The sequence below is a fragment of the Amblyomma maculatum genome, chromosome 3 (assembly GCF_055883805.1).
Source record: "Amblyomma maculatum isolate TAMU_Amacu chromosome 3, ASM5588380v1, whole genome shotgun sequence".
In the NCBI taxonomy this organism is placed as follows: Eukaryota; Metazoa; Arthropoda; class Arachnida; order Ixodida; family Ixodidae; genus Amblyomma; species Amblyomma maculatum.
This window is the reverse complement of record NC_139346.1, coordinates 3734923-3757808: the sequence shown is the minus strand read 5'-3', so window position 1 is coordinate 3757808 and position 22886 is coordinate 3734923. Positions and strand designations below refer to the sequence as shown.

Sequence of the window (22886 nt, the reverse complement as noted above, 5' to 3'; positions counted from 1 at the left end):
CAGAGGACGTTTTCCACGGGGCGACGATCGTCCATACTTGGTGCACGGCGAGAGGCATCGGCGATAAATCCAGGAAGCCGCCACAGCGTTTCGTTGATCGCAGCTGGGGAATAAGATTGCTGCTGTCCGACGGCCTTTATAACTGTCGGTGTGTCGGAGACTAGGATCAGGAGCGATGCGCAAACCTGCATAAACAAAGGTGCTTGAGGTGACATCATCACGGCAGTGCTGCCGTGTCCACTCAATCCACTCAATCGCCGTTGACCGTCCGGCCACTAACTTGCCGCTCCGAGTTTCATTGTATTCAGCCCTTGAGATGGTGAAGGCGGCCTGGGAGGAGGTGACGACCGCTTGCGTGCGAAACTGTTTCCGCAAGGCCGGCTTCGTCGACGCAGTACCGGACGTCGGGCTTGATGCCTCTGAAGATGATGATTCCGGCGGCGATTTGTGGCAGCGCGTCGTCGACTCCGACATGGGAGGCCCTGGCATTGGTTGGCAGGATTTTATTTCTGCGGATGAAGGCGCGGATATTGCGGAACCGTGCACGAACGAAGGCATCGTTTCTGAAGTGTGGGCCGAGAGCGACGCGGAAGAATCAGATGAAGATGAAACGTCTGAGCCAGCATCCGTAAGCACATCTGTAGCAATGGGCTATATAGAGGGCCTCAGACAACTTGTCTATGCCAAGGGACTTGGCGAAGAGCACGCTAGTGCTTTAAATAAACTGGAGACCACCCTCATCGCAACTGCCCTGCAGAAACAGACGAGCATCACACTTTTTTGCTAAGAAATAAATTTCGTGTTTTGACCGCCAACTTTTCTTTTTTCTCTTTTTTAGTTTGTGGTCCAGTTACTACGAACTTCGGGATATAATGAACGGACGCCGCGTGACGCTCAGGTTCGTTATAAGTGCAGATGACTGCGTCCTCTACTCTAACATTTGTACTCGTCATGATCAAGAAGTGCTCAATAACCTCTTTTCATCGTTTTCAGACTGGAGTAACACATGGCAGATGAACGTCAATTTCAATAAAACTGTTGCAATGTCCTTTACTATCAAGAAGCAGCCTCTCAAATTCATGTATAGCAGTCAGGGGTACAATTAACCCACGTTAACGAATTCAAATACCTAGGCATTACTTTTACGATTAACCTCAGCTGGCATAATCATATCGATCGTATCTGCTCCAAGGCGCTGCGAAGACTTGGATGCCTGAAACGCACTCTAAAACACGCCACTAAACAATGCAAGCTGACCGCTTATAAAACACTTATCAGACCCATTCTTGAGTATGCATCCCCAGTGTGGTCGCCTCATTTTATAAACGACATCACTAAAATAGAATCTGTTCAAAGAGAGGCCATCAGATTCATTTACAGCCGCTACGACAGCATGTTTTCACCATCATCTCAAGCGCGGAGCCACTGTCGTTCTGTCGCATGTGTGACCGCCTAATCATGCTGCATAAAATTATACGCGGATCACCTAACATTGAAACGCCTATCACATTGATCGCACCCACAGCACGGGTTACCTGATGGGCTCAACCCACTGAACATAGTTCCTTTCACTCCATTTTTAGATTGCTTTAAGTTTTCTTTTTTTCCACAGACGACTGAATTGTGGAATAACTTAGATGGTTCTCTGCGTTTACTGCCAACTAACCAATTTCAGAAAGAACTGCCTAATCATGTTACCTGATATTGTATTGAAATGCTGTATACCCCACTCCTGCTACGTCTCTAACAAGAGAGGCAGCAGTATTTGTAACTAATAAAAATAAATAATAAATAATAAAAACGGCAAACTGACATCTCTAGGCTTCAAGAAAACGCCTCAATTGCCCGTGATTGGTCTGGACCGTGATGACATCATTCGCGGGATCTCCGGGCGAGGGTGCATGCTGCTGTGTCCATGTTGCTTCGGGTGCAACCTGATTTAGAAAGACTTGGACACTGAAAAACGGCGTAAGGAACGACGCTGTCAAAAGTCGCCACATTTGCGTGTGCACAGCCGAGTGAGAAGAGGGGTTCTAAAAACATCACTTTTCAAACACAAAAAATGGGCAGGCTAAACTGAAGTCCTTCATCGACACTCCCGCAGACTGAAAACGCTGGAGGGTGTCTTAGGCCAGGCTAGTGTAATCTGTTTGCCTCACATATAGAGCATGCAAATATTGTTTCGGGACAGAAATTATTCCAGGGGCTGTTGATACTTTATTTGAATGTGGGCGGATACATATAGTGAATGAAAGGCTCTTGCCTCGCTATGAATAATGTTCTTTGGCACCCAACCCCTTCCGTGGGTGCCACACTGTCTGAAATGGTTGGCGATGATAACTGGTAACAACTTTACTCTTGAGGGGAAAATTAACTGAAAACTTTATACAGGAATGTACATATTTCATCATCATCGTCAGCCTGATTATACCCACTGCAGGGCGAAGGCCTCTCCCATATTTCTCCACTTAACCCGGTTCTGTGCAAGCTGCATCCACTTGACCCCTGCGAACTTCTTAATCTCATTCGCCCACCTAACTTTCTGCCGCCCCCTGCTACGCTTTCCTTCCCTTGGAATCCAGTTTGTTACCTTCAGCGATCATCGGTTATCCTCTCTTCGCACTACAAGTCCTGCCCATGTCTATTTCTTCTTAATTTCTACTAGAATGTCGGTAACTTGAGTTATTTCTCTGACCCACTCTGCACGCTTCCTATCTCTTAATGTTACCCCTACCATTTTTTGTTCCATAGCCCTCTGGGTTGTCCTCAACTTAAGTAGAACTCTCTTGGTTAGCCTCCACGTTTCAGCCCCATAGGTGAGTACAGGCAAGATGCAACTGTTGTATGCTTTCCTCTTGAGCGATACCGGTAAGCTGCTAGTCCTAATCTGCGAGTGCTTGCCAAATGCCCTCCATCCCAATCTTATTCTTCTTGTTATTTCCTTTTCATGGTCCGGATCTGCGGTTACTACCTGTCCTAGGTAGACATATTCATCCACTACTTCCAGTATTTCGCTACCTAATGCAAACTGCTGTTGAACATTACCTTAGTCTTCGGCATATTGATTTTCAAGCCTACCTTTCTACTTTTCCTGTCTAGGTCATCAATCATTATTTGCAGTTCATCCCCCGAGTTGCTTAGCAAGGCAATGTCATCAGCAAATCGCAGATTACTGAGGTATTCTCCATCTAACCTTATCCCTAACTGCTGCCATTCCAAGTTTCTGAATACTCCCTCTAAACAAGCCGTGAATAGTACTGGAGAGATTGTGTCTCCTTGCCTAAAACCTTTCTTTATGGGAATTTTGTTACTTTCTTTATACAGAACTATGGTTGCTGTGCAGCCACTATAAATATCTTCCAGCACTTTCACGTACGGCTCGTCTACACCCTGATTTCGCAATGCCTGCATCACCGCCGAGGTTTCAACTGAGTCAAATGCTTTTTCGTAATCAATGAATACTATGTATAAGGGCTGGTTATATTCCGAGCATTTTTCTATCACCGGATTGATGGTATGGATATGGATATATGTACATATTTACAACAGGTGAAACAACAAGCATGATAACATGGAACTCGCTAAACTCTTCGACATAGCCAAAAAGGAAAGGGATCAAAATTTAGCTCAGAACAAATTCTCCAGGCCGTGGGCCCGGTTTTACCACCTTTGGAACCTAGCGCACATTTTTCATCACCCAAACACAACAATCTCACACATGATTGGTTCACAAACACCTTGGCATGTCTTTCCATTTCCACAAGGTTCATCTCCCTCTCCCTAAAACAAACAATGCAAAAGGGACCACAAATTCGTTTCACAATAAACAGAATTTAGAGAATGAAACTTGAAATGATTGGCTCACTAGGTCACATGCCACGCCCCATGCTTTCGCAGTGTTACACGAACTCTCTTTCTCCTAGGAAAGAAAAAGAAAACAAAGTAAAACGCATCATAATGGAGTCCCACGTGTGCGACCGTTGCACAATGCTTGTGCCCTTGGTGGATCCTTTTACAGGACAATATCGGCGTCCGAGTCGGCACCATTGCAGACACCATCAGAAGAGCTGAACCGCACCGTCTTGCTCCGCATCTTATCCGTCACTGTTACACACCCTCCCAGACATCCGTTAAACGCAGCCGTCTCTCACCATTGTTGGCATCCAGGGTTGAAATCGCCACCCAAGACCCACTCAGCACGCCTGTACAGACTAATTGTCACTTTTATGGGCTCCCATCAAGGACGAGGGCCTTACATCCTTAAGCCTGGCAGAGTTTGTTCTCTGAACGATACGCCTCCCTTCCAAACAAGACGCTTGTTTCAAAGCTGCGTTGCCTCCAGGCGATGGGTGCAGTCGGCGTACCATGGGGTCATTGGTGTATGCAGCTTATAATATTCTTTTACAAAAGAAGAAGAGCCTTCCGTGCGAAGCAGCGACGTGAACAAACTCCGTCGTGTCTTCGAGCGTGAGCGCAAAGACTACTTTTCCTCTCTGCATACCTTTCCGTTATGGGCCCCCATGTAGCGGCCTCTCTGTTCATTTCTTCCCAACTTCTGCCCGAGGGAAGTGGGAGACAGCGCAGCTGGATGTTGAACTAGTGACCCAAACAGAGCGAACGGTCCTAATGGCACCTAGCATATTCACCGATCCCTTACGCGCCCCTTCCCAAAACTCTACAAGGGGCCCAAATGGTACCTTTAAAGTAACAAACAATAAGGTGTCAGTATCAGCCACTAAACCTTGCACCCTGAGTGCGATCCAGTAGTGGAAACTTCTAGCGAGTGAGCATTCATTACAACACTACGCACACATAAACCAGCATACATGACATGGAAACACATGATACATGATCACTGCAACTTTGTATGTATGCAGACAGCACACCCGCACAATCAGACGTGCATAGCATGCAGGAGTGCTTGTTGCTAACCAAGCTAACTCTCATAATGGAAGAATAATATGCTTCTAATTGTATGCCTAAATAATACAGCACCCATCGATTTCGGCCTCATCGGCAATCTCTAGACGAAGCTCAAAACAAGACCGATGATCGCTAAAGCCGATGTTATAGTGAAGACTTGTCACAGAAAAAAGAATATGCAAATAAAGTATTGGAGCTGAAAAGAAAAAAGAACTCACTGACCACCGTCCTCTGCATGCAAGAGTGCAGCTGACACCGCGAATAGCAGACGACATAGGGATGATACCTCGTAGTGATGTCAGCGACCAATGGCTGCCAGACCATAAAGCTTAATTCGATATTAATAATAAAAATTGATTTAAAAATCATATGCTGCTCCAAGTGAGCTCAAATTTCGAGGATATATAATTTAACGTGTGGAGTGAAATGCAGTAATCAGACATTTGAAGCCGTAACCTTTATATGAAAGTGCTAACATGGGAAGCTTCGAGGAACACAGAGGAAGAGGAACTCTGCTGAAACGAAAATAAATTTGAAAACTCAACTCGCATTACTGCGAACTGTTTGTGCTTGGTGCAACTGGCTGTGTTCATAAAGTCAGATTTATGTTATATCATATCGTTATAAAACAAATTAGGGGGACACTCCGTCGTTAAGGGTATGACGCGATTGCGTCTCTCTTTCTCTCTTCACACAAACACATTCACGATGTTTTCTTTCTTCATGTTTTATATCTTTAGCTCTTTTATGTATTTTATATTTGTCATCTTTTTCCTTATTTTTTCTTTTATTAGATGTTTTATATTTTTATACACAAATACTCATGCGCCAGCAACAATCGGCTTTCCATTCTGAGCAATTTGACACCTTTGAACACATTATTCATTTATTTCGATTAATCAATTACACATTCTAAATTTTTTTCATTAGCATCACCAAGCACTGGTTTTTCATTCTGAGCATTTTGATCCCTTTAAACCCTTAACTTCCAATTTTTCCATTCTTTCGTTTCTTTACTTTATCAATTAATCAATTAATTACAGATTTTATTAACCCGTCATCGCCTACCGCACACCTATCAATCTTCAATCACAGGATGCACAAATTACCAAGCACATTTTTTTTTTACGCAGCCCCCGATTTTTCCAAGACCCGTGGCAGCTACTGCTTCAACGGCATGGGCAGGAAAGTGCTAAGCGCCGTTGCAACTTACGTCAAATTACGCACGATTCTTCATCACAAAAAAAATGCATCCTTGCTCATTTGACCAACAAAGTATCTACCAGTGGGATGAGCGACGGTGATGTGCAAACCAAGCAAACAAACTTGCGATCGTCTCTTATAGTCGTTTCAGTAAACAGCAAAGGCACAAGAAAAAAAAAATTTCCCTTTATAAAACTCTGGATACTGTACCTGGATAAGGATGAAGCTACACGGATTGACGAGGGGCCCGTGCACGACTCGTAGAGCAATTTGTAACTGCGCTTGGCAGTGCGGCCAGTGGGCCCCGCTAAGCCTCGGCTGTCAAAATATGTTTCTATGTGTCGCTAGCAGAAACCGCCAGGGACAGAAGAAAGCTCCAAGCCCAGCACACTAGGTTACAACGTGAAAAGCGTAGAGAGAACAGCAGGCGTTGATGGACGGACACGAAGCGAACAGATACAGCGATCAAAATATGGCGCGGGATCAGTGTGCCATGCCGCTCATGGTTGCCAGACTTACTTTTGTAAACCCTCTATTTACGACTATCAGATGGCAATGGCAATTTCGGACAGTGCTCTGGTCACACGTGTGATTCCTTAGTAGGTTCCGCAGCAACCTGGAGATGTAGACAGTGGCCATTCACAGCAAAGCAGGATTTTATAGAGCAATTTTGAGAAGAGTTTTTGCCTCCTGACTACGTCATCTACATGAAAGACGAGCTTTGCGCTATAACGCAAGGCGAAAACGAGGGTTTGCTCGAGTTTTTGCGCAATTTTCAAGAGCTGCATGAGTGGGCAGATCCTGGAGCTCCGGAACCAGAGAAGGTGGCTCATGCCATACATCGGTGCCATCTAAGGTACCAGCCATACCTCCGGCGCCGCCAGTTCATGGACTTTGATGTCATGGCTAGGGAAGCATCTCCCATCGAGGCATCTTTCCTGGCGGAGCTCCACTACAAGCCACCTCGCCCAGCGGAGACCTGCCTCGAGCCGTCCAGTGCGTGGCTTGGATCATCGGTAGCACGCAGCAGGGTGATGCCCAGCTGCCGTACGGGGGCAGGCAACTTCAATGAGGCCACAGTCCATAGTGCACCTCCTCCAGTGCCGAGCCGACTGCACGGCGTGGTGGGCCAGACCGCGCCCCCTCCTGCTGACGGAGTTGTGGGCGCAAGTTGTCGTCTGCCCCTCCTGCTGACGGAGTGATGAGTGCAAATCATCATCTGCCCCCTCGCATTGACGGAGTTATGGGTGCAAGTTGTCATCCGCCCCCGTTGACGGAGTTGTGGCAGGCCGCGGAAAGTCAGCGGCACTTCCGTCCCGTCTAATTCTCCCAAGCGGGGGCGAAAGGAGGAAAGAAAAAGCTAGGAGGAGGACTTCTCCCTCGCGCCTAAATTTTCCCCTCGCACTGACAGCGCCGCCGACACCACTGCGTGGCTTGCTTCGTCCTCGCGTGAACTGCTGCAACCGTTACGACTCCACTCGATTTGAATTAGAATCGTCGTCTGCGTAGCCTAGCGCTGTGAATTCTCTGCGTGTTGGCTTATCGGCCGAAGTCGCGATTTTTCGTCGCGGTTCTTTTACTCTGTGCATCTCATTCCTGCTGGCTCTTCGCCCTTCGTGAGACGAGAGACTTGTCTGCGTGCACTTGCAGTTCCGTGGACCCATCTCGTCTGCTGATTGTGCTGGCCATTACAGTCGGCGATATCCGCAGTGTTTCGTGTTGTTGAACTTGTTACGCTCATGTACTGTGGAGAGACGGAAGTGTGTTTCGAAGAAGATGGTTGTATGCAGGTATTTGCTCATGTTTCTACATTGCTTTGATGGTATGGAATGCGTAGAATGAATATGTGCATCATTTATTTAATTTCATATCAACTGTACACATGCTGACAGAAGCAGTGCCGGCAAACTGGGTTCTTTTGTAGCGATAAAGCAAGCATGCAAGATTGCAATGTGAGCGTAGAACACCAAACACTACTGTAAACTGTTGGCTATGTAAAGTGCATGTGTGTGAGGGATACCTCGTCGCATCTTTTCATTTTCTATTTCATGTGCAGTTAATAAAAAAGAGAAACGATATCTGCTGTTCTCTGTGATATTTATTGCTGCGGTTGGGTACGCTTGCTCGCGAGCGCCTGCGTCCTCGAGAGCGCTATGCTTGTGGTTTTTCTTTCCACCGCACTGTTCCTGCCGCGAGCCGGTCGCGCCGCGGCAGAACGATGATGCGGTAGAAAATCCACAGGCAGAACGTTCTCCCGGGCGCGAGCGCGCGACCCGCGCTGCTTGAAGCAACCTACCGACACCCCCTTCAGCGCACCGTTTTTTTGGACCAGTCCGCTATACGGCCTCCCCCATCAAGTCCATTTTTTACGCGCACCCTCCCGCTATAATCCTATAATGGGGAGTTCGGCGCTAGCGTCTGTAATTCGTGGCCGCTGGGAGGTATAGGGAGTTTCACACCCCTGGTTGTGGGTGCAAGTCGTCATTTGCCCCCCCCCCCCCCCCCTTTGACAGAGTTCTGGGTGCTAGTCGTTGTCTGCCCCCTCCCGTTGAAGTCGTCGTCCACCCCCTCCCATTGACGAAGCTGTGGGTGCAAGTCGTCGTCTGCCCCCTCCCCTTGACAGAGTTGTGGGTGCAAGTCGTCGTCTGGCCCCTCCCGTTGACGAAGTTGTGGGAGCAAGTCGTCGTCTGGCCCCTTCCGTTGATGAAGTTGTGGGAGCAAGTCGTCGTCTGCCCTCCCGTTGACGAAGTTGTGGGTGCAAGTCATCGTCCGCCTCTTCCCCTTGACAGAGTTGTGGGTGCAAGTCGTTGTCTGCCCCCTCCCGTTGACGAAGTTGTGGGAGCAAGTCGTCGTCTGGCCCCTCCTGTTCACGAAGTTGTGGGAGCAAGTCGTCGTCTGGCCCCTTCCGTTGATGAAGTTGTGGGAGCAAGTCATCGTCTGCCCTCCCGTTGACGAAGTTGTGGGTGCAAGTCATCGTCCGCCTCTTCCCCTTGACAGAGTTGTGGGTGCAAGTCGTCGTCTGCCCCCTCCCATTGACGGAGTTGTGGGTGCAAGCCATCGTCTGCCCTGTCCCGTTGACGGAGTTTGGGGTGCAACGTATTGCGGTGCAAATGTACAGCACAAGTCTCCGCCACGCATCCTCAACTGCAGAACTACTTGGGTTATAACCACACCACGAAGCAGGGTATTTTGGTCGTCGCAACATTCTGCCGACACACAATACAACTGCGAACGACTGCCCGTGAAGCAGAGACGAGAACCGCTCACCCAGCCCAGATCAATGTGGGAGCCACCGGCATTACCCACAAAGCTCCAGGAACAACGGTGAGCGCTGTTCCGTCAACCTCTCGTTGTAATGAGACACACCTTGACAATGTACCGCTGGTTGCAGTGAGTGTGGCCGGAATAGAAGTGCCTGCACTTGACACAGGCTCTACAGTTCTAGTTTTCAGCGATCGAGTCAAAAATGCCTGTGATGCGAAATGCCTGCAGTTACGGAGGGTAAGCACCAACCTGTGTATGGCGTCTGCTTACGTAGTGCCTGCAACCTTGACAGCCCGTTTAACAATCACTGTCAATGGGCGAAAGATTAGACAGCGCTTCCTACATCTTCCCCGCCTTTTCTGTCCAGTGATATTGGGCCATAACTTCATAGCCAAGGCAGGAATCGCGATAGACCTTCTAAACCAAACTTACCAGTACGGCATGAATACTGCGGCATTTAAGTTCACAGCACAACCGGGTGCTTTGTAGTCACAGTTGTTGGCCACAAACAGCCATTCCGACACCACCACTGGAAGTGGTATTTTTACTATCTTGAAGTCTTTCAGGGGGTCACCAGCGGAAAGATGAAAAATCGAGAGGACACTGAAGCCCTTTGCTACAATGTTCACAGAGGCTCCTGGGAATGCCGACGTTCTGACTCACAGGATCGACACTGGCGGTGCCCGTCCGATCCGGTTCAACCCAAGGCCCTTGAGCGTCCAGAAGCGAGCACTGTTGGATGGTGTCCTCAACGATATGCTGGCCACTGGTGCGGTGAGACCCTCAAAAAGCCCTTGGGCATTCCCTGCTGTTCTCGCGCCTAAGAAACATAGCACAGCACAGTTGTGCATCGATTATCGGCGGCTGAACGCTGCAACAGTTCGAGACTCCTACCCCTTTCCATCAGTCGACTCGGTTAAGTATTCACTTGGATCAGCAAAGTTTTTCACTACTCTTGACTGCAGCAGAGGCTTTCTGCAGATCCCGATTGACCGTAGTGACATTGAGAAAACTGCCTCTACTTGCCATTGAGGATTGTTCGACTTTGTACGACTACCCTTCTCTTTGTGTAATTCACCTGCTAGTTTTCATCCAGTAATGGATATTGTGCTCGGAGACGCTAAGTTTAACTACGCTATGGCCTACATTGCTTTCCGTGTGCAGGAGATAGTTTTCGCTACAAGGACCACAGTAAACCGGTCGACTGGTTTTACATTGGCAGCTATACTTCTTGGTCGTGAGCTTCGATTTCCTATTGAATATGCCCTTGCCCATGACTCTGAACTAAAGTTTCTCAGTTATTCCAGATTCAGTCAGGACCTCTGCAGTCGTCTCGCTGGAACACTAAAGGAGGCAAGGGAAAACTTGGACCTCGCCCACCTGGAGCACTGTGGCTAATACAAGGGCAGGCGTCCTTTGCAGTTCGAGGTTGGAGATATAGTGCTCCACCGCTCGCACCCATTAGGTGATGCTGCAAAAGGGTTTGCCGCCTCTCTTGCTCCTCAGTAGATTGGCCCCTTCGTGGTAATAAAGCATCTTTTGCGGCTCGCTTACAAGCTTCGTCATGTGCAGGGCGGTCGGGAGACCGGACCAGTCAACATCGCCGATCTCAGAAAGTACAAGCGGGCGGAAAGTACGTAGAGTCTACCAGATGTGAGCCACCCGCCGATATCTCCAACCCAGCAGATGCCTTCAAGTGGGCACCTCGTCGGCATTGTTTTTGTACTACTAACTGTTCATTGTTTGACACCTCGGGAGGTGTCCCGTCTTGAGGGGGGGTTTTAAAACGCATGCGCATTTTCCTATTTGTATTGTGTTTGCGCGGGCAGCACGAGTGCGCATGAGCGAGCAGCCAGTCTTGGGGGCAGGATGTAGCGGCGAAAAGATAAGCGCATCAGAAGCAAGGTGCGGGGTCTTTTGGTCCGCGGGGAGGCCAGCGCGGGGTGGCCAGCCAGCATCATGGGTCAGCGGGGTGTGCATGGACGACAAAAAGAAGACCGGCAACATGAAGATGAAAGGAGTGCCTGCAGAAATGGCCTAGGCATATTCGCGTGAGTTACTGCCACGCGAACAGCAAAACAGCAATGTCTCTTGAGCCGCAGCTAGTGTATTGGTTCTATCGTTCGCCCCATTTGCGCCGCAGTGTGTTTTGTTTGCCGCAGGGAAGCCCTGACGCTCATCCTGTTTTATCCTTGGTAGTGTATTGTGCACATCGACAGCATGTCTCCAGCTCAGTGGCGTTTCATTTGTTTGCTGTTCCTTTTATTGAATGCTTTTGCATTTATCCGGAAATAAACAGGTGTTTTTAAAAGAGACGAATTAATTGTCACTCGTCGGGCGAGACGCTGGGAAGCACCCTTCGCAGCGGGGAGGTGGCGCTCACATCTACCACGGGAAAGATTCTGGAGTGCACTGCCTTGGAGAAGAGTTTTTGGGTGGCAAAGCTCACAAAGTTCCTTTCCGCCTAACAGTCTGGCTTCCTGCACCACTGATGCGCAGCAGACCACATCATGGACATTGTGGCGTCCTTGGAGGAGGCCAAGACCCACAAGCACGTTGTCTGCCTCGCGCTTCTAGACATCCGTGGAGCATTTGACAAAATACTTCACGCAACCATCCTGAAGGCTGTTGACACCTTGGGCCTCTCTGCAAACCTCCAGTGTTACATTCAGGGCTTTCTGGATAGCAGGCAGTCCCTGGTCCGCATTGGCAGCGCCACCAGCACATCCAAGCACCTCATTCGAGGTGTTCCCTTAGGGCAGCACTCTGAGCCCCATGCTGTTCAACCTGGTTCTGGCACAACTCCCTAGCTGTCTTCCTGATAACCTCAGGCACCCCATCCACACTGCCATCTACTCGAACATCGTCAACTGGTGCAGCAGGCCAAGGCGACAGGGTTCCCAGGTCATCAGGACCATTCAGTGGAGCATGAACAGGGTTAGAGCCCTTGCACATCTACTCCGATTGCTTTTCTCTCCTTCAGGCTATCCATTCTCTTTCCACCCAAGATTTCCGCATCTGCAACATAAAATGCACTCTTGCCACTATTTCTCTTCACCGTCCTGTGTTTTTATACCATGTCCCTGCCTACTGTGGTGTCTGGGGCAACGAGCTAGCAAACAGGGCCGCTCTCTCGCATCGACGCATGGCATCCTATGGCTGTCCTGGCTGTCGCCCTTGTCTGTGCATACGCGTATGCGCACAACTGTTCTAAGGCTCTGGGCATCCATCTGGGCCACAGATCACTCAGACACCCTTTTGTCTATTTTTGTCCCCTCCATTCTTCTTCTACCCTCTCTTTCCCTCCATACCGTTCTCTTGTTCCTCTCCTAATGGGCCACAGCCACTTTCCTTATTACTTCGATCGCTTTGCACTTCTCTCTTTGGCTTCCTGTCCATGCGATGAAGCTAAGGGTGACATTATTCATTACTTATGCGCCAGTCCACTCACCATGGATATTGCAAAGCTGCTGCCCCGAACTTTGTTTTCCCTAAGACTTCCCTTCTTTATTATCCTCCGCTCGTTCTCGTAAGCTGCTCATACACATTGCCGTTCGTATTTCTTCTTTGCTTCCACTTATTCATAACGTTCATTTGCACCCCGATGGTTCGTAGCCCTACCGGTCATTACAGTCTTTAACATGTCTTGTGTGGTCGAGGGCACCCTATGGCCGATTTTGATGTGCAACGGCTTTGACCCTACCATGTGGACATGTTGCTTTCCTGTTTGCTTGCCCCGAGTCTCCTCGTTTATTTTTATCTGTATTAATAGATATATTTGTTCTGTAATGACTGTTTTCTTTAATTTTTTTCACTGGTTGTGAATCAGTTTCCTTTTTCCTGCCTGTTTCTCTCTCCTCCTCGTTTTCTTTTCTCTCTTCCACGCCTCTTTTTTTTTTTGTTCTCAGAACCTGCTTTCTTGAGCCCACTGATAAAGTGTACTAGAAATGGGCAGTGGGCTTACTCCCCAGCTGAACTCGCGCTAGCGATGGAGCCATAATTGTCAACGAATTTTGTTTCTCCGAGTGCCCGCGTCATGGTGCTGATGCCAAGTTCCCTGTAGCGCTTGGCCATGCCGACCGTGTTGAAAACGTCCTATGCTCGCGTTTTGTCTGTGAAATTTTGTTTTTCAGCAGAATGAAGAAAAGGCGCGTGCAGCGAATGTGACGACGATTTCACGTAAATTTGTTTAGCATGCCTCAGTGTCGACAAAACCATTGCTGCTAATCAGGGAAGCGGGCGGGTTGCGTTCCCGTTGAGGGTGCCCCAAATATATTATTTGCAGTCCTGAGAAATGGAGAGTTTCGGAAAGAATGGAAGAATATGTACCGCTGTCCTAGTTGCTAGAAATCAGCTCAGATAATAATATACAAGCTGACGTTACCCTGACCCTCCCAGCCTTCATGCAATCAGCTTGGCAGCAAAGACACGTCTTTGTTAGCACAAGCATTTGTGTCAGACCATAGCATGTCGTTAGCAATATTGGTTACTATTCCATATTGCAGGGTATGCTGGGCGCCGATATATGATGAAAATAGGACGCAAAAGTTGTATGGCACTTCTCAGAATGCCACCTCCAGGTGATAACTTCCAACTCGTTTGGTTAACACATTTTCCTGAGAAGGGAGTGGGGAGATGGCTGTACCCATCGAATCTTCATTCTCTTGGCTATAAAACCTGTTCACTAAATGCTTGAGTTGCCATTAACTGCTAACTGCCAACGTCCAGTATGTGCTGACAGTTGTGAAAGCAAGATTGGGGCAAGAGTTGTCTGCTTAGATCACTCGTACGCGTACCTACTTTTATGCCTCGATAAATAGCTTTTATGTAGTTACTCGGCTGTGCTTTTATGTTAAAGGGATAAACTCCAAGAAGATGGGCAAGGGAGATCTACAAGCAAATCACCTTAAGCTAACCCATTGCTCACGATGGGAATGAATAAGTGCTTGTGTGCATATAGTTAAAATAATAATTTCGAGGTCTGGCAATGAATTACTTTTGCTAGGCCCCTCATTTCACAGTGCATATATTGATCAGCTAAACGAATGCTAGTAGGACGTAAAATAGAAGCATACACATTCAGGTTGACGCATATTTAAATTTTGTTATCTAAAAGAACATTCAAGGAATATTGCACGAGCTTTCATGTTCTTTGTGTCTGTTTTTGATTCCAGCAAGATAGTTGTGCGCAGTGCCTGTGGCGATGTTCTAAAATAATGCATAAAGTCACCAGTTGGTAAATTCGTGTCATGGACTCGGTGCCTTGATGCACGGATTAAGTTGTGACCGTGGTGTTCTTGCTCCTGTTCGGTTGGGTGTTGTTCGGAAGCAGATGGTCTAAGCGACCCCGACACCAGATCAGGGGGTTACTTCGGTCAAATGTGGTCGAGTCAACCAAGTAACCATGGATTTAACCTAATTGGGTATGAGAACACTGACGGAGCAATAACGGTTTTCAATTAAACTGACTTAATCAGAATCCAAAGTACCCGCATCGTTTCAGTCATCATTATAGAAATCATTGGAGCAAAATACAGCAAAACACAAACGATCCTCTCAAATGACCGCAAACTAAAGGACACTGACTTTAGCATTGGTGAGGATTTCTCCCGCCAAATGTTAGAAAACAACTTGCCTCCTTTGACAATCCAATTTTCCTTGCACTACAAAACCCTCCATGTAGGCCCCAAACGCTGTTTTTTCGACAAGACTGCGCAGACAGTAAAAGAAATCTAGCTATCACGACATAAACAGTCAAAACAGCCATGTCCCCGAACATGTCATTGTGCTAATCTCGTTTTCAGCAACCTTTACTAACATACGCAGTTTCATTCCAAAGTGGGAGCACGTGTAAAACATGGTGCTATCATCAAATAGTAACTTGCTGGTTTTAACGGAAACGTGGCTGACAGATGACATTGGTGATGATGAAGTGCTTGCTGATCTGCCGCATTTCACTCTCTTCCGTTCAGACCGCAAACACGCACGAGGGGGAGGCATTTTGATAGCGGCGAGCAATAATTTATCATGCACTAATATAAACACTTCATCCAATCTCGAAATAATTTTGCTCATTTGCCGAGCAGCACCATAATCAGTGTTGCTGGGTGTCTGCTACAGATCACTGCACAAGACCCTCAATTTTTGCCATAAGCTAAACATCATATTAGCTAAACTAACTAAGCAGTATTCCAATTCTCGCATTATCTTTTTCAAGGATTTCAATTACCCGACGATAAACTGGAATAACCTGGCTCATTCTAAAGATAACTGAGCTGACACTAAGGAATTCATCAATATTTGCTTTAATTTCGACCTTACCCAACTAGTATCACAACCTACGTGTGTAGTAAATGAATCAGCAAACATTCTAGATTTAATACTAACAAGCTATCCCGAAAGTTGTTCGTCCATTACTTACAAGCAATTGGCAATTAGTGATCATAAAGTTATCCACACAGAATTTCATTTTAAGGCTGAATCGCATGCACGTGAAAACCCACGCGAACACGAACGCGCTGGCGGCGCGCGAACAGAAATGCATGTGTCGCTTGGCTCGTCACTTGGATCTGCCGAAATAGAAAATTTCGCCCGTTCGCCCAGAAGTAACCGTACATCACTGCCGCTCATTTCGCATGCTTTCTTTATTTTGCTGTGTTGCATTGTAATTGTGCATTACCACGTAATATTTCGCTTTGTACGAACAATGGTGAATAGCGAAGGATTCAAAGAATGTCTAATCGCAACCAAAACAACAATAAAAACAAGGGGTCACATGGCTATTCGTGCTGACTACAGTGCAAGTTCATGCACATTCGATACGGTTTGTTGTAAATACATTTTACTTTGTCGTGTTGTCGCAAAATAACTTTAATTCTTGCAATCGTTATGACTGTTATTGGATTTGGCAACAGTTTTTCGGTGTACTAAGCCACTATGCCAGCCAAATGCCAGCCACACAACCTACACAGAGCGTCGTCGCCGTTTCGCTCGGTTCGCGCTGTCGCGTGCATGCGTCTTCCCCAGTAGGCGACAGAGCGAACCATGATCGCTTTCGCCATGCCGCCTTGTCGCGTCACTCACTTTTTCGCTCACATGTGATTCCCGCTTTATTCCCACTCCGCGCCACAATCCGGGAAAGACTATCTGGTTATATTATAAAGGCAATTACGAAGCACTCGGTAGCGAGCTCAGCACCTATTTCTCCTCCTATAAAGCAGCCGTTGATAGCCTATCTCTCCAGGAAAACTGGTCATTATTCCGGCAAAAGCTTAACTTCTTCGCAGACAAATATAGCCCAAAAACTACATTCCATGATAATTGCAACCAGCCGTGATTCACAAAATGCCTAAAAAAACTTGAGAATAAGAAGAAGTGCCTATTCCGGACAGCGAGAGAGAATCCTAGTACTTGTGCATGGGATAAATATTATGCCGCCAAAAACTCGTATTTATCAGCAATAAAAAATGCTAAGCGATCCTTCTATGATGATGACTTGACCAAAATCCTAAAAACTAGCCCAAAACAGTTCTGGCAAATATTAAACCCTAATAATACGCATTCAATTACTCAATAATGATTCAGGAGAACCACTTAGTGAAACTGAATGTGCTAACATTTTCCAGCTGCGTTTTCATCAGCAAGCCTGATTTGCTCTTACCCACTCTACCTACTATCATTGCTAACACCATGCCTATCATTTTAAGGAATACCAAGCATGCTTCTGCCGAATATTTATCACTAATGTTTGCTCAGTTTCTTTCCACAGGCACCGTACCAGATGATTGGAGGAAGGGAAAGGTCGTTCCAGTATACAAATCCGGTAACAAAGATTCACCATTAAATTATCGTCCTATCTCACTCACTAGTGCACCATGCAAAATTAGAGAGCATATCTACTCTGAAATCACGCAGTTTCTGGATATTAACAATTGCCTTCACCTTCTGCAACATGAATTTTGTAAAACCTATTCCTGCATTACACAACTCGCAGTATTCCTTCATGACCTACACTCAAACCTTGACTTAAATATTCAGACTGATGCCATATTCCCAGATTTTGCTAAAGCATTTGATAAAGTTTCCCATCGATGCTTACTGCTCAAACTTTCACAACTGAACCTGTACCCTAATATCTTAAAATGGATTCAAGAATTCCTTGCGCATCGCTCCCAGACAGTTTCTATTAATAACCAGTCTTCTAATTCCGTCCCCATAACCTCAGAAGTACCCCAGGGCTCTGTCCTAGGCCCTCTCCTCTTCTTAATATTTACTCACATAATGCTCGCATCCCTAACATTGGGAGTCAAAAATCGGAATTTTTTTTCCCTTGTGTAATCATCGCACCACCAATATTACCACCGCGAGAGTCTTCTGCTAGTAGCAACAAGTGCCATCTGTGGAGCGCTACTGAACCTAGCTGGCCTCGTGTGCACGCGGTACCAGGCGGTGATAGCGTGCTCGGGTAGATCATCATCATCGATTATGCTAGTCTTTTTTTTCCCCCTCATGATGCTCATAGTCGTCACCATTTTGCGAGGAGTCTCCGCGTCTCGCCGTTGTTCCTTTGTTTCATCCGTGTTACTTGCTTTGTTCCGTCTACTGTGTTCTTGGTGCCGCATCGCGGTGGGGCGGTACGCAAGTTATACAGCTGCTTTTAAGCTGAAAGCTTTCGAGTACGGGCTACAGCATAGCAGCCGCGCTGCCAGCAGGCACTTCGACGTGAACGAGTTCTGCGTAGTGTGCTACTGGAGACAGCGATTGCAGTGCCGATACGGACTCGGATCAAGTCTCTGATGAAGAGTAGAATTGTATAGTCTGTTGTGAGCATTATACCACGGAACGCGGGGAGTGATGAGGAGGCTGCGTGCGGTAAATAAAGTGCTTTATCACTTTGTGCCTTTGGCAGCCCTGTACTTTTATAACAAGGGTAAGTTCTTCTTGGAAGCAGACAATTCACATCAAGCAATGGCTACCACTCATCCCTTTCTGATGTTACATCAGGTGTCCCCCAGGGTGCCGGCTTATCCCCGCTACTCTTCCTCATTTACGTCAATAATCTCCCAGCTAATATAGATACCAAACTAAGACTATTTGCAGACGACTGTGTCATCTACAGTCCCATTCGTCATCTCACCGATAGCCACCTACTACAAAAAGACATTGATGCAATAGCCACATGGTGTGACACTTGGCTCATGCCTTTGAACCTGGACAGATGCCAACTCTTGTCGTTCTCCCGCAAACGAACAGTAATTCAGCATTCATACACCATCAACGCTACCCCGGTTGCCAAAACATCATCCTACAAGTACCTTGGATTACATCTTTCATCTTCGTTATCTTGGGTCAATCACGTCCAAACAATATGTTCTGATGCCTCACGTGTTCTAGGTTATTTGCGGCGAAACCTCAAATCAGCATCCCCGGAAGTGAAAAAACTGGCTTATCAAACTTTCATCCGTCCCAAACAAGAATTTGCATCATCAATCTGGCACCCATCTCAAGCCAACCTCACCGCCAAACTCGAAGCCATCCAAAATCGTGCAACTAGCTTCATCACTTCTGAATACTCCAAAGAAATCAGCATTACTGCACTTAAACGCTCTGTCTCCCTGCCCACTCTAAAGTCGCGCCGCATGATCTCCCGTCTTTGCCTACTGCACAGCTTCTTTTACCACCCTGCTTCCAGACACCCTTTGCTGCAACCACCACTCCGAACGTCCAATCGCCTAAGCCACAGCCTCCCCATAGCAGGTATCAGGAGCCGCACTTCAGCAATGAACAGTTCATTTTTCCCCGATGCAATTACTCTCTGGAATGCCCTACCTAACGACATAGTTGCATGCGACGATCGCAAAACATTTCGCACAAAACTCGCTAGTCATTTCCAAGATGTGTAAGTATTTCATCTGTGTCACCATCAATCATTCATTGGCTTTCAACTTTGCTTGCCGCCGCACGTGCATTTGTAGCTTTTTCTGCATGACCCCACGAATGCCTTGATGCTCTTTGTTTATTTTATTTTTCTTGCCTTTTACAATTTGTAGTGTTTGTGTTAATTGTGCCTGCCTTCATCAAGATTGTATTTACTCTAACTGTAGCCCCTCCTTATGTAATGCCCTTAAGGATGAAATAAATGAAATGAAATACACAGTGCGGAGACGCATGGAGACACGTAGAGCATGTAATTGAAGTCCAAACTGTGAGAAGTTCCGTCACAACTTTAAATAGTTCTGAGATAAACATACGGGGAGATGCGGCCACCAAAACGAGCCCAAAATGATCGTGAGTCACTGCCATGACTGGACGACTGCTGTGACTGCGAGTAATGCCATTCCGCGAGAGCTTGCAGTGCGAGTAATGTTACACCTAAATTAACATATTTTAAAACAAAACTCCAGAAATTTAATTTTTTAATTTCACTGTGAGTGGAATATGTTGCTGCGTTACTTGTTTCTGCTGTGTATCTGGCGTCAAGAGTACACATTCGTTTCGCGATTGAATGCGAATGAGTTCCCCAAACTCATTCGATGAAGAATGTCATTCGAACCTAATGACATAAATTTTCTCGTGTAGCAGGGGAATAATGACATTAGATGCTAATGTCATTCGATACGAATGACATTAAATTTGGTCGTGTCACAGGGGTATAAATTAGCTTTTAGCCCTCCAAAAAATTTGGTCGAAAATTTTCTCCTCACATTTATCGCACCCCCCAACTTAGCATAAATTTTCCGTGCAAAAAAGTGCGAGCATTATGCAAGTAAATACGGTATATATAAATGACTTACCAGAGCTCCTCTCATGTAATATCCGTCTATTTGCTGATGACTGCGTGATCTACCTCTCAATAAAAAACATCTCTGACCAAAATGCCCTTCAGGATGATCTTACCCATGTTAAAAAATGGTGCAATGATTGGCTAATGACCCATAACTCAAACAAATGCAAACTCATTTCGTTTCACTGCTAACATCAACAGTTTTCTTTCTCTTACAGGCTTGTTAGTACTTCAATAGATCTCGTCCACTCATATAAATACCTGGGTATCATTTTTTAAGTCATGACTTATCTTGGCACGAACACATTACTAACATAATTTCTTCTGCGAATACAACCCTAGGATTTCTCAAACGCCATTTGCATCATGCATCTACAGTTGTAAGATTACTCGCCTACAGCACGCTGGTAAGGCCTTAACTTAAATATGCGCCTCCCATTTGGAGCCCCCATCAAGGATACCTCATCGATGCACTTGAAGCCATCCAAAATCGCGCAGCTCGTTTCATTCACTCACAGTATTCATATGAAGTCAGTGTATCATCCTTGACATCGCAATCTAACTTACGAAGTCTTTCTTGCTGTTACCGCACTGCCACACTATCTCTTTTTCATAAATTCTATTACAGCTCACTCCGCCAAGAACCATACATCTGCGCACCTCCGCCATGCATATCCCATCACACTGGCCACCCACTTCAAGTCGCACGTCCCATGCGCCCGTACCGTAATATTTTCCTCTTCCTATTTTTCCACGAGCCGCGTCAGACTGGAGCGACCTATCCCCACTCCGTCGCTGCCATCAACTGCCCATCATCATTCAACACTGAAATGTGTATATCACGTGAAAATCTGTGAAAGAAGTGTAACATTTGATGATTATTTACCCCACTCCTTATGTAATACTCCAAAAGGGGTTAATAAATGAAATGAAATTTCAAAGGCAAGGAATTTTTCTTTTTTATGGCAGAGACTGAAAATTTGGGAAACTGATGTCGCCTAGGCTGCTAAATGCTCATACACCAGAACACTCAGCAGAACGCGAACAAAAAATATATTCACTAGACGCTGCATGCACGCACACAGTGTTTGTTTCTCTATGACATGAGGGCAACATTCCCCAAAAAAACTTTTGCAGCGTCAAAGTGCAGTGTGCGGTACTCCAGAATCACTGCGTCTTTGAATACCTTCAGCACAGAATGAACAGGAGAAAACACCAAAGCACGAGATGAAGCGCAGCAAGTCAGTCGGAGACACTACACGAATGACTTCACTTCCGCCAAAAACAATACGGTTGGGAAGAAAACAAAAAGGTTGGAAACAATTCAGGTGCCAAGGGTGCTCTCTTTTCCCACTGTTATTTAACATATATATCAAACTGTTCTATTAAGGTATCAGCATTTCGACAACACATAGAAGAGGTTCGTGTTTTGGCGTACGTTGATATTGCTGTTTTCTGCTCCAATTATGAAAGCTTTTGCAAGTTTTAAGAAAAGTTAAATCTTACTGGGAATTAAGTGGTAAATTGGGAAAAGTGCTTGGGATTTCGCCATGGAGTGTGACTTCGGTATATGTATGGTGAAGTATCTAGGTGTCCTCTTGAATTTTTTGGGAGTGAACCGTTGCCGGAAGAAAAAACAGTAGGATGTGGTGCATTGAACCTCTCAATGTTTAGATGTGCACATGACGCAAGTGCTACACTGTTCCCGCTTAATGTGCAAAAGTTGCATAGGGTGTTTGCCGTGTTTCGGTAGGGTTCCTCTCGAGAAAAGACAAGTGGAACAAACCTGTTTAGGAGTGTATTTTCTAAGGTCTTGGTTTATGTCACTTATTTGTACGGCAGTTAACTGCTTTTTTTTCTTCTCTAGGGATGCTAAAGACCTCTTGTTACGTGCTGTTATTCAGTTCAGACTGGGCAGAGCGTTGCCTGAATTTGTATTCAAGGAGCTGCTCGGAGGCAGTTGTACAAACTTGTGGTTTTACACTGAAGACATGAGGGTAAGCAACTTGTTTTATAGGGCTTGCAACAATTGTATACAAGGATTCTCAGATGGGTCGTGAAAGTCCTTTTATATCAAAAAGCAGGTTCAAACTATGACACGTGGTGTTTCTTTATGAGAGTGGGCAAGCATCTCTGTCACGCCTGCAGTGATAAAATTGGTGCTGTTTCCTTGAAGTCTTGCACACGTTTGCATATGTCAGCTGCTTACCCCTGATTAAACAGTTGTAGCCTCTTAATTGTGTGTATTGTACTGTTAATATGTCTGACAACCAACTAGCTCAGCAGTTAACTCGCTTATACTAGGCTACAAAATTTTCAACATACAATGTCAGTTCTGATTGGCCCTCATCAGACTTGTGGTTTGAGGTCCATGCAAAGTAATATACATATTGCACGTACAATTCCCGAATATCGCTGTGACGCTCATGAGCAGCTTGCTCTACTCCAGATTGACTTTGTAAAAGGCATTTGATCCTGCCCAGCATTCATTTCTGTTTTCTCGCGCGTGCCAATGTTGGATCCTCCATGCTTAAAGATGTACAACTTTGTTACAACCATTGCACTCGCTTGATGTTTAATAGTCACCTCTCAGTCTGTGTCAATTCGATTATCCGTGAAGCAAAGCTGTTCTATATTACTGGTTTGCCGTCTACCTAGAGCCACTTTGACTGTACTGTACTGTAACAGCAATATCAGTGTGTTTGTTGTCCTT

At 46.2% G+C, this 22886-nt stretch overlaps 1 protein-coding gene across 4 annotated transcripts in view; it reads right to left on the bottom strand.

Moving 5' to 3' along the window:
* LOC146194126 (tRNA pseudouridine synthase-like 1) overlaps nt 1–22886 on the bottom strand; it is a 173397-nt gene that overhangs the window by 85929 nt on the left and 64582 nt on the right. The window lies entirely within an intron of this gene.